This window comes from Thermobia domestica, chromosome 13, assembly GCF_964235325.1.
Source record: "Thermobia domestica chromosome 13, izTheDome1.hap1.1, whole genome shotgun sequence".
NCBI classification, from domain to species: domain Eukaryota; kingdom Metazoa; phylum Arthropoda; class Insecta; order Zygentoma; family Lepismatidae; genus Thermobia; species Thermobia domestica.
In genome coordinates this window covers 153,610,697-153,623,198 of record NC_137466.1, presented here as the reverse complement: position 1 = coordinate 153,623,198, position 12,502 = coordinate 153,610,697, and the positions used below count along the sequence as shown (strand labels likewise).

The 12,502-nt window shown below is 35.9% G+C and overlaps 1 protein-coding gene across 5 annotated transcripts in view; it reads left to right on the top strand.

Moving 5' to 3' along the window:
• Positions 1–3,347: 3,347 nt before the first annotated feature.
• Positions 3,348–12,502, top strand: part of LOC145668641 (uncharacterized) — a 44,194-nt gene continuing 35,039 nt past the window's right edge. For 3 of the 5 annotated variants that reach the window (XM_081736692.1, XM_081736688.1, XM_081736690.1), the window contains exons 1-2: positions 3,352–3,462; positions 4,203–4,296. The gene's annotated coding sequence lies outside the window, so the exon portion shown is untranslated. Of the gene's footprint in view, positions 3,463–4,202; positions 4,297–12,502 lie in introns of all 5 variants that reach the window. The other 2 variants (XM_081736689.1, XM_081736691.1) reach the window with 2 other exon arrangements.

The following is a 12,502-nucleotide window of genomic DNA, read 5'->3' as shown; positions in this document are numbered from 1 at the left end:
GGCATCCATATTCTTGTTTCACATGTTGTTGTAGTAACTGAAATACTTAATATCACATGTGACAAGCGAAGACATTCTAGGTACACATCTTGCAGACCATTTCATAAGATGGGGGGTGCGGTGGCTCAGTGGTAGAGCGTTCACCTCTAGTGCCCGGGTTCGATCCTAGCCCCCGCCAAGTGAACTTTGTGGTGGACAAACACCGTGTGCGTGAGTTTTCTCGGGGTTCTCCCGTTTCCTCCCACTTTCTTCATTCCACCATTTTATTCATTACTCATCATCACTGTCTCCTATAGCCTAACCGTGGGACGTAAAACTCAAAGATTTAATTTCATTTCATAAGATGTGTTGAAGTAAATTAATAAGTCTAAGATATTGATTTTCGTCGGAAAAGATGATTGTCAGTTCATTCCGCAGCTGATTACCGTCGAAAGTGGGATACAGTTTAAGAAGATTCTCCAATTTCTTCCTAAGAAAATCACTATTGTAATATTGAAACTGTTCACAGTCAAGTAGTTCTACCGATTCTAAAGGGAATAAATCATGAAAATTTGTTTCCATCAGAACTTCAAGTATATCCAAAATTTCGTAGGAGTGGGGCTTTTAAGCTTTGTTTTTCCTTACCATCCAACTGTAACGAACTAATATTTGCAAATCATGCACAGTTTTTTCTGAATGCAGTCAATGTTAGCATGACTCCTTTGTAGCTAAGCGTGACATATCGGAAGTATATATTCTTTTACAAAATATGAAACAGTTTATCGATAGATATTAAGGGGATTATGCAGAGTCGTTCTGACGCGTGATTAGTGCCATACTAAAGAGTTCGACTAACATGTGTTTCCCGCAGTAGTCAGGCCTTTAGTATGACGCTCATCATATCAAAACGACTCGGCATAAGGCCTAAATATTTTACTACAGAAACACAAGATGACAAATTCACATGAATTTAACGTGATTGTAGACCATCGACAGCACTTATTCGATCCAGATCTCAGTTTTATAATGAAATTCACGAATGTGACTCATAGCTGATCTTAATGCACTGTAATGCAATTTAATTGTTTCAATTGAGTGTGATCGGGTGGGGAAGATGGACTCACATTATCTGCGCTTCGCAAGAAACATATGCTGTTTCGTCTATTTACTGAAACAAACTCTGCTTGTAAAATTTCGTTTTTAATTATATTATTCAAAACACATGACAGGCTTTCATTTGTCATTTTGTATGTCACTTCTAATATTCCATGTTCCAAATCTCATGTCCATTTTCTTTTGCTGAGGTCGTGCCAAGTTATCAGTCCTTGTCCGAGGCTTTTGTGAATATTTCTGAACAAGTGCTTTTTTTTATTTATTTTTTTATTTTTTTTTACAGGATGAGGTTGTTAGCCTTACCAAAACCCCCAAGCTGGAGGACCACTCCTAGTCGGCTGTCCGCGACTGCTTATTCAGTATATTCGCAGCTAACCTCTATATCTAGAGGCCTTCTTCTCGAACCGTAACCTGAGGACGCGCCATGCCGTGGTGACAGGAACCCACGTTAAAATTGTAACATCTCTTTCAACAACTTTTAAATATGATTTGGATGGCGCTGTAAACACTAAGTATTGAGGAGCTTTGCTCTAATTTTTTATTCAATTTTTACTATTTACAATTCATTACTTTGGACAATTTTATTATTTGTTACAATCTTCATATGCTATTTTTCATTTTCAATATGTTCATACGCCACTTATCCTTTTTTTTATTACATTAATAGTGTAATAAACAATTATATTTAAAACAGGCAAATTCGGCCATCTTGGCTCATGCCATTTTAGTACATATTCTTATTTCAAACAATTTATAATTAAAACAAATATAGTGACGTAGTCCACAAGACTCTAAGGCCGGGACTTCCTTTATAAATCTCCCATAAGGGAGGTAACTGAAAACTGAAAAATATAATTTCTTTCATAATCTCGAAGTTTTACATCTTTAGATGCAGATCTGGGTCCCAGTCACTCACATCATTGAAATTTGTTATTATTTATTTATAGTAAAGTAAGCTTAAAAGTTGATGAAAATGTATGGTAATTATGCAAGATGGTGAATGTCCACGCAATCTCCTCAATGTGCAAAAAAAAAAAAAGTCAAGAAAAAGGAAATGACACTACTCATTTTAAAAAAAATAGCGAGTGATGGACTTCACATGCACATCCAGGCTAATAAAAAGTCATATTAGTGTGCATGAAAATTATTCTTAGGTTTTCAGCGCATAATTACATTAATTTCGAAATATGTATACGCACTAATGTAATCTGTATATATGCTAGGCTTCGACAGCATTGTTCTATCAGGTTGAAATTAAAAAGAGGGAAAGAAGAAAGAGGGGTACAGCCATATTTAATCTTCACCATCATTTTAATGATAATTTAATAACATTTTACATTGATTCTACTATTATATAACAAACATTAATTATATTACTTGGTGGTTTATAGGTGTATGTAGCCTAGGTCTGCATCTAAAAATAAAAATCTCTATTGAGGTTATGAATGAAGCTGAGGACCTCTTTTCCAATCATGATTTCAAGTACTGGCAACACTGGGTCCTTCTATTTGACAATAATACCAGTATGGTTATCCAACCAGTGATGCCAATCCGTGGGGAAAATCCCATATTGTGGGATTTTTGACAAGAATTTCTCGAAATGGGATAAAGGGAATTTTCGTAAAAATTGGCAGGATTTATGGGATTGTCCATATATCTATTCCATTGACACCAAGAAAATTGTCCATGAGCGAGGAGTAGACAAATGAGTCTTCAAAAACTTAAAATTAATGATAATTGTCAGATTTTGTTACTATAAAATGGCATGTTAATGTTAAAGTGATTTATTCAGCGTCTTGTGAATAAAAGAAAAAAAGTGCCAAGGATAGTTAATTGTACTCTGCTATTTTAAAAAAGAGAGAAATGAAAGAAAGAACAGAATTAACGGAAGAAAGAAAACGAGAAACTTTCATATCATACCATATGAAATAACTGAAGAATGAAGATTATCTAATTTTATTACGTTCAGTAGAAGATTATGACACAAAAGTGTGATGGAAATACTAAACTTAGAGCAAAATGTACTTATTTTCATCAGCATTTTCAACTGTCTCTTTCAATTGAAAAATCCTTGTTTATAAATTGTTTGATAGTCGTAGACGATCGGAATTTTCGAATAATTCACTTATATGTGGAATAAAATGACTGATATACACTAATTTCACTGTTCGTGTTTTCTAAGTTTAAAAAATTTTATTAGTATAGCGTGGGAAATTCAAGTGCAAAATGGGAATTTCTGCCTCTCAAGATGGGATTTTATAACGTTCCAGGCTGGCATCACTGTACCCAACTTAATCAATTCATCTTGTTTGCAACTTACCATAAGCTTTATTAAGGAAACAAGTCTGCAAATTACAATAATACTTACAGGTAAATTTGCTTTTTGGTAGCTTCTCTTTTTGTACATAAAATATTGAAACAATTTCAGTATATAAGGGAATTGTTCCACATTGTAATAATAAGGGGTTTTGTAATACACAAAACACATAATAATTCAATACAAATATCTATAGACTCTTAGTATTAGTTACTGATCCTTCTTAATTCACGATTGTAGGAAAGGTAGTACTAAGTATAAGATCAAGTAATTATCTTTTCAGCCATATGCAGTGATTATTATAGTAATGGTGATAGCGTTCTAACTAGAAGATGCATTTAACAAAAACATGGTATTAGAGATCGAATTAGAGATAAGTTTCTATCGGAATGCTCGTATACATGAGGATATCTTAGGTGTACACTCCATTGTAGTAGAGCTTTTGTAAATTTTCACTGCTGGTATGATTTTTGGCATTTTATTTACTACTGGTGTCACACCATATCAATTCGATCAAGCTAAATTAGTAATTTAGGAAAATAGGAAAACCTGATTAAAATAATGCCAACTTACTGAAAACGACGACTATTCCAAAAATGCCAACTTCAGCGAAAACGACTTTTCCAGTTATTTCATGAAATTTTTATCTATCTAATTCTTTGTTATCGGAGTAGGTGCATTAACTATTTTCTAATGAATAAGAATATTTTAACAAAACCGAAAATATCGGTAAAGAACGAATGGAAATAGATTAAGACAGCTTAACTAAAGATTGTGTTGTATGTTGGGATAGGCTGATGTCATAGAAGGGGAGAGGAAGATCATCAAATATTACCTTGACACAAGAGGCAATCTTAATTCGTGCATATGGACATGGAGAAACAGAAGTAAGTAACCAACTAAAAGGCGCACAACCGTATCGTGCAGTTGTTTTACTATAGTTGGGAAAATAATAAAAGTAGGTTTAGATAATTATACCTAAATTAACTTCAGATTTTAAGGCTTAACTGCTAAATTTCAAGTTTCTATGTTCGTTTTTAATACATTCACATGTGAGAAAAGCATTTTTAATGCTGACCTGGAATGACGAATTCTATCCTACAAAGTCCCTAATAAAGATTTCACATCATATGAAAAGGTGTCGATAATTATCGCCGGTTGAAGGAAGTTTGTGGGGCGAGACACTGCCCTTACTGACTATATTGTGTGGAAGTGGGCGGGAGGGGGGCGGGAGCTCAAGTAAAAAGATCCTGGCAAAGATTCGGGTGCTTGAAATGTGCATCTAGGTACACTTATGTCCAAAATTATTGTCGCATGTCAATAAATATTTTATTGTAGAAATATAATTTGATAACGAATTCGCCCGTTATTTCTCATAATGTTAGTACATGTATAATCGGCAAAGACATATATGTGGCAAATTTCAGGTCAAAAGAGCAGTAAATAAGAACGATGAAAAGAAAAGAAAACTTTCTTGTCCATTTAGCAACATTTAGTTTTACTCACTCTAATTTTTGTATTTATAATTCTTTTCCTATGAAATTTACAACAAATATACATTTTCCGATTATACACATAGTATCAGTATTATAAGTACCCTGTAAGATCACTATCAACTTATATTCTTACAAGAAGACAGTTATAGATATGCGACAATCATTTTGGACATGAGTGTACCTGAGAAAATATTGTTCTTGTTGAGACTGGACGTTGGGGACAGGAGCCTAACCGTTGAAGATATTTGTAATCTTACAGAATTCTCTCATTGCATCATAGTTGGATGAAGGGAAGATCTACCGAGTAAGAAAAAGCTTTTTATAGGATAAGACCATCTAAGTGATCCCTTATCCATTCTATCCATCCCTATCTCCTAGCGACCTCTATCCGTTTTCTAAACTGAAAGAATCATTGCAAGGCAGATGTTTTCAATCCAGAAGTGCCCTAGGAAGTGACATTATCCAGCGTCTAAAACATACCCCACAAAAACTTCTCAAACGGTTTTGATATTGAGATACAAAGATTGCAATGGGGTATTGAGATGGGCTGAGATTAGTTGAAAATTGACGCAAAGATGTCACCCAAATATTGAACATGATTGAAATTTAACGTAAACGGCACTACTTTTGATGTTCACCTCGTAAATATTTGAGACTGAGGCGTTTAGTTTCAACTAAACAATTTGGTAAGGGGTGCACACTGTTCACATCGTTCCAGTTTGCAACATTGGGATGATTGAAAGTTTCTAGCATGTGCACATTTCTCCACATTTATTGTTTCACGAAGGATATACAGACCAGGAAGAGTATAATCATGAATAGGCTATATTATATTTTCCTGGACCCACAACATAAGTGAATGAAGTTACTGTTCGAAATGGGGGCTGGCCATCGACATGTTAGCGTAAAAGACAGTAACTTTATACACTCATGTTGGCAACGTTCAGGTCCAGGTCCAAGTAAATGGCAACGTAGCATTTTCATTTAACACCTAGCGCATAAAGAGTGTACATGTACAGCCTAAACGGCTCATCCGATTTAAAAAAAAAATCCTTCACTTTAGATTGAAAACATCATATTTGGAGACGGTTTCTTCTCTTATATTTTGTTGAACTGATAATAATAGGGTTACCCTATGTCAGGGGACTTTTGAGACACCGGGTGAAGGAGATGCTCATATTCTTTTTCGACTCAAAGACATTATCCACAAAGGACAGACAGTGAACGTTAGATGAAGTTATCTACTCCCAAACTTCCCACGCCTCGTGACACGTGCTGTGGCCGTTCGACCTAAGTTTTGGACCGACTCCGGTGGATGCATCCGGCCCGTAGTTCCTTCTTGTGTACGATGTGCATCTTCAAGATGTGTCCCTTTACCTTGATTTGCAATTTGCAATGGAACCTTTATTCTCTAAGGGAGTAGGATACGCCCATTGCGCGGCAAGACCGAAGTCGTGAGTGCCTTCCAGTTAACATATTGGTCGAGGTGGTTGTGCTAGCGATTCAGGTCCTCTCATACTCTCCGAGCGTTAAGGCAAGTTCACATCCGCCCATGGTCACCGTTAGCCATATTCGTGGGATAAACTCACATGAGCTGCCGAATCCCACGGTATGACCACAGCCCGGCAGAGTCCAACTCAATCCGGGAGCCTCAGATATGTTCGAGGGGGCTTGTTTAATCCAGAGCCTGCCTACCTCTATCGTTATCCTGCTACTACCGTTCGCGTATAGGTAGCACGCACATGTCGAGATACCCCTGTATCTCATCCCGAATCCAATGTTCGTCTTGAGTGACCATTTAAGTTTGATGCCAGCCTCTTACCCTGCAGTCTTCCTCCGTTCTACTGGGATCAGAAACCGTTACACAGATACCTGGGATAGGCCAGTTACCACTAGTTACCGTTCACTTCCCTGCCGTTCATCATTCAGTCCCCCTGCAGGCAGTAAGCTGACATTTCCCTCGCATTAGGACCGTCCAAGCAATACGAGACCCTCTAATTATGGTAAAGATACACCGTACATTACAAGAGCCAATGACTGATGTAGACCGTCTGCTGCCAGAACGCGGAAGTCCTCAAAAGCCTGCAGAAAAAAGGCAACGCGTCAGGAAAGAGGCTGCACCACAGCAACGCGCCCTCCCACATCCTTCCTAGTGACCGAGTACCTGGCTAATCACAAGATGTTAACACTGCCTCAGCTACCCTATAGCCCCGATTTGATATCGCCGGACTCCTTTTTTGTTTCCAAGAATAAAAAGAAGCTTGAAAGGCAACCAGTTTGGAACGCTGGATAATGTAGAAGAGGTCGTGACGAGGTGCCTGAACGAGATTCCCGTCGATGCCTTTCATTAAGCGTACGGTGACTGGTAGAGGTGCTGGCAACGGTGTATCGATGCACAAAGGAGTTGTTTTGAAGATTTTTAGTAATTTGTACTTTGATCTGCAATAAATTTTTCCCGGATTTGTTGCACTTATTTTTAGGACACCCTATATTTAGCATAATAATAGTATAGAGTAGGGATGGCCGGAACAGGTTCCTGGTGGAACCGGTTTTCGGTACCGAACAGATCCTGTTCCGGAACCGGGTTTTCGGATCCAGGCCTGGAACCGGTTCCTGAGATCATGTATAATGCTGTCTTGTAAGGAGTAACATGTGAAAGTAATCGAATAGGATTTTTTTTTGTGTGTGTGTAAGCTACAACTGATTTTATTTTTCGCAAACGAGTTCCGAAACAAATGGTGTAATACAAAATCACTACTGAACATAAATAGCTCGGATTCATTCCAGCATTCAAGTAACTTTTACTTTTTCTGTGCATATTTAAGTATTTCCAATGAAAATTTACCACAGTAATGTATCTGACAATTCCCTGCAAATTCTAAATACATTGCAATGCAGAGGTAAAATTACAGCTACAGACAGGACCGTCGCGTGGGTTGTAAGCGTCCGGGGCGAGAATTCCCAGGCTGCTTCTTCCCACAGTGTGTTATGAAAAACAACCAGAGTTTATTTTGTACTCCTAGATTTAAATATGGAATGTAAGATCATAATGTAAGACAAAAGAAGTTGGTATTATATTAGTTTTTTTTTTTAATTGAATGGCTTTTGTAGTTAAAACATAAAAGTTAATAAAAACATGGTTTTTGAATTATTGAAATGGAGTGCTATTCTTGCTTATTTTGAACTTGATACACATCAACATAGTACTAGTGTAGACCAGTGCATTTTTTAAGAAATCGCTACTGGGTATCCAGGTACAAAAGGGGGCTTTGACACACACATAGCAAAATTCAAACACACAGAGATGTTTTAAAGTGTATTTTTGGATAATGTACACTTTTGAAATAATGACATACAAAATGAGGTATTCGTCACACTTCTGCTAAACCGTTTCATTTCCGATTCAACACATCGCCACCAATACAGGAGCGAGCATATGTTTTTTTACATTTTGGCTCAGATCCTCCTTCAGGCCGGTACTTAAACATAAAACCATAATTGGATATTTTCCTTTATTTATTTATTTTAGAGATGCAAAAAAGCCGGCTTTTTTGAATCGATGGTTTTTTTCACATAAAAAGCCGGCTTTTTTTGGGAAAAAAACGAGAATTTTGGAAATTTTGGCTTTTTTCAACTTCATGATTTTTCTATCTAAATAGCTTTCTTATAGTATATTCTATAGTTAGATAAGAATTCCATGACCTGAATGTGATATTTCGCTCTGAAATTCACCATCAAGATGGATGGAGCACATGTTTTACGAATTAAAGCTAACATGAAGAATGTAGTATTTGAGGGTAATTTTAGAGGCTATTTAACTTTATTTTAACTTTTGAGTTATCGACATCTTTTTTCTTCTCTAGTTTGTCATCCGTGTTTCATTTCTAAGAGCTTTTAGTACTCTAGCTTCTAGCGCAAAAGTTAAACTTGCCCGTTTTTCAATATATCCGTCAAACCGTACTTCCACATTTATGTTATACTGTAGCTGTGAAGTGATTTAGCAATAATTTTCCGGACACAACCTTGAATACCACTTTATACAAATAATCAGTAGCGGATTTCGAAAAGCTAGCAAATAATCAGTAGCGGTAGCTTTAGGAGGGGTTTTTCTGATTGTTTCGTTTCCTAAAAAGTCATAATTTTATTTGGGAGGTGCTTGAAGTTTATGAGTACAGGCATAACTAATATTTCGTTTCGTTTATATGTTTAGCAATAATCTTCCGGATACAACTTTAAAAATCATTTTATACTGAGAATCAGTGGCGGATTTAGAAAAGTATTTTGGGAAGGGTTTTTCTTACTAATGTTTAGTTTTTTTAAACATTCGTAATTTTTATTTGACGGGAGCTTAAAGTTTATGAGTAAAGGCATAAATAATAGATATTTCGTTTGTTGCAGACATTCCGTAACTTTGGGGAACGGGCTTCAGTCCGAAAGACCGTCTTCTAACCTTCGCAAAACCGTCACTGCTGGTAATTAGTAATACCGGTAATCAGTGGCGGCGATTGGACGTTAAAAGTGGGGGGGCAAGACATGATCTGAATATTTGTATATCAATGTTAATATACAAATTTCAATGGTTGAGACTATATACATTAATAGGCCATTTCAGAAAAGTGGGGGGGCAACTGCCCCACTTTGCCCCCCTAATCGCCGCCCATGCCGGTAATAACGATTTAAAAACAATAAGAAAGGAAGTCGCCCAACTCACAGTATACGCACTATTTCTACATTCACAGACGGAATGAAGAAAAGCTTTGTCAGAATGGTCGAATGCTGGTTGAATCCCGGACTTCCCGATAGAAGCGCAAAAGCTAATCACTCAGTCATGTTCGTTGTGCAGTTGTATTTAGCTTAACTTAAATATATTCCGTAGTCCTTTTTTTGGGGGAGGGGGAGTTCCGTAATGATATGTTGAATCCCTCTTGTTAAAAATTCAGAAAACTTGAGGATTGAGTAAACTGTGATGGTGGTTCTATAAAACTTAACTGTAGAATTTCAAGAATATACAGAACCAAAAGCTCTAGATGTGCAGCCTTTAAGTGTATCATATAAATCTAAGTATTTCTCTTATGTTTTATTTTAATTTTATTTTGTTTCAAAAAGAGGGCATGGAATATTTTGAAGTAAAAATACTACATACTATTTTGCTAGTTATTTGTGTATTCTTTTAAAAGAAGTGTTTACCCTTAGGGTTGGCTGGTTTACACCAACTTTTTTTTAATAACTGGTTTAAACCACAAAAATAAAAAGAATGAAAAATGCGATTCGTGTGAACTTCATGGTGACGTTTCCAAATATCAAACCACCTGCAATAGTTTTATTTCCCTTTCACCTTTTAATCAAGGTGTCCCATGTTCAATTCTCGGTCGAACCACAAACCTTCTTTCATGCGTAACCCAAGTAGCTGTTCGGATGTCAGTTTAAGCGAAAGTCTTCTCCTGGATAACCTCGGTGTTTCGTAAGGATGTTAAGCCTAAATATGCGAAACAAACCAAATTGTATATTTCTGCATGCCTAAATGCGTGTTGTTTTATAAAGAAGACAAGATTGCTTAAATATATTGATAGAAATTGGCAAAATTTATCGATTGCCTATGTAGCTTCCAACATTAGCTTGGATTGGACTTTCAATGATATCTACGTACTAAATTTGTAATTTAATACCTTAGTTTTAGCGTACTGATTATGGTACGTTGACCTTTAAATTTTACATGCAAAGCAATAACAGGATTTTCCCGTTATTGTCTTACATTCCAAGTAATGACGGGATTTTCCCAATGGCTAGGGCGGGAGATTCTCAATTTAAGAAATTTACTGACCAGACTTCTTTAAGCTTATGGGAGTTCTTCCGGCATAACCCCGCTGTTGCATAATAACACCAAGGCGAAACAAACTTATTTCTGTGAATATGTAATATAAATACATAAAGCAAAAAATCTAAATCAAAAAAGCCTGGTTTAAACCAAAAAAGCCTGGTTTAAACATCCCCCAAAAAACGGGTTTTTGGCATTTTCAAAAACAACCACGGTTCTTGCCAACTCTGCTTACTTTTGTATATAGGAGGTTAAAAAATTCTTATTATATACATTGGTTAATCCTGTGGAATTTATAATGTAAATATGTTGAAGAAAAATTGTTTGAAATATCTTTTCGAAATTCATAGTTTATTTTCGATGTTTTATATTATTATCAGCATCAACCACTAATTAAATGATTTTTTGTGTTATAGAGAAGCGATACAGTCTGTTTTATCAATTTAAAGCAGTATTTTGAAAAAAGCCCAAAATTTCCCAAGCAAAAAAGCGAAGCAGAAAAAACCGAGTTTTTTTCCAAAAAAGCCGGTTTTTTTCCGAGCCCTTGCATCTCTAATTTATTTATTTATTTATTTTTATAATCATATCTTTAAATTCGACATAGACAGGACAATGCCGAAGAAACGCGACTGATAACAGATGGAGAGGATACAAAGCACACAATACGAGACACAAACTGCTTAACAAGGAAATAATACGTAAACTTGACTAAACATTTCCCTAACGAAATCATTTTATGTATATATGCATGTATTCAATACTAAATATTATTACTAATTTATTTTTTAAAGAAACAATGTAATAAAAAATTTATCTTTATAGATTAAATATTATCAATGGTTTAAATCATAGTATGTAAGCCTTTTTGTTAGTGGTTCCACTTCTGCTATTACTTTTACACTTTAAATATCAATCTGTTTCACATTGTTTGGTTTTTCGCCTGTTTTAAAGCGTGTTATTCCACTTGTAACTGGTTAATTTCTAGAATTATTTTCACACTTCAAATTTTAAAATGTCCCATATTATTTGGTTTCTTATCTGTATTAAAGCATTTTAGGCTAATGATTATACTTTTGTATTGTTAATGATTATACTTTTGCTATTATTTTCACACTTTAAAGCTGAAGTTGTTTCACATTGTTTGGTTCCACAAGTACTTTAAAGCCGTGTTATCCCAATTGTTATTAGTTATACTCCTGCTATTATTTTTACACGCTGCATCTGAATGTGTTCTGCATTATTTGTTTTCTTATATGTTTAGAATATAATTGAGTAAGTTTCTCATCTAGTTACCATAGGTTTGATGGAGCCGTTAATATCACTAGCAGTCTTAACACCTGTGTTACTGTCACAGCAATTGATACCTGATCTACTATCATCGAATAAAGGGCAATGACTGATAACACATTGCATAGGTCTATGTGATATAAATATGTTGATTTTGAATGTAACAGATTATTCAACTCTGAAAAACATTTTCACAAAGTCCCTCCTTTTATAGATACCACTATCAGGCCTGCTCTCCCGTCTGTCCTTTTTGCTTCAAGAACTCCGCTACAGCCAGCCTTGGGTTATAGTTTGCAGTACCCGTTCAATTTAGCGCATGTCTTGTTTTCTCGTCGACAAATGATGAATACTCCGAGGTTGGTTATAGTGTGAAACAATTCGTTCAACTGGCATGCTGTGAGGCGACATTGCGAGTAAGGCAGCAAGAAGTTTCTGCAGCATTCCAGAGGAGACTGGTAATAGTCTTCTCAGTCTCACAGAATATTTCATTTCTGC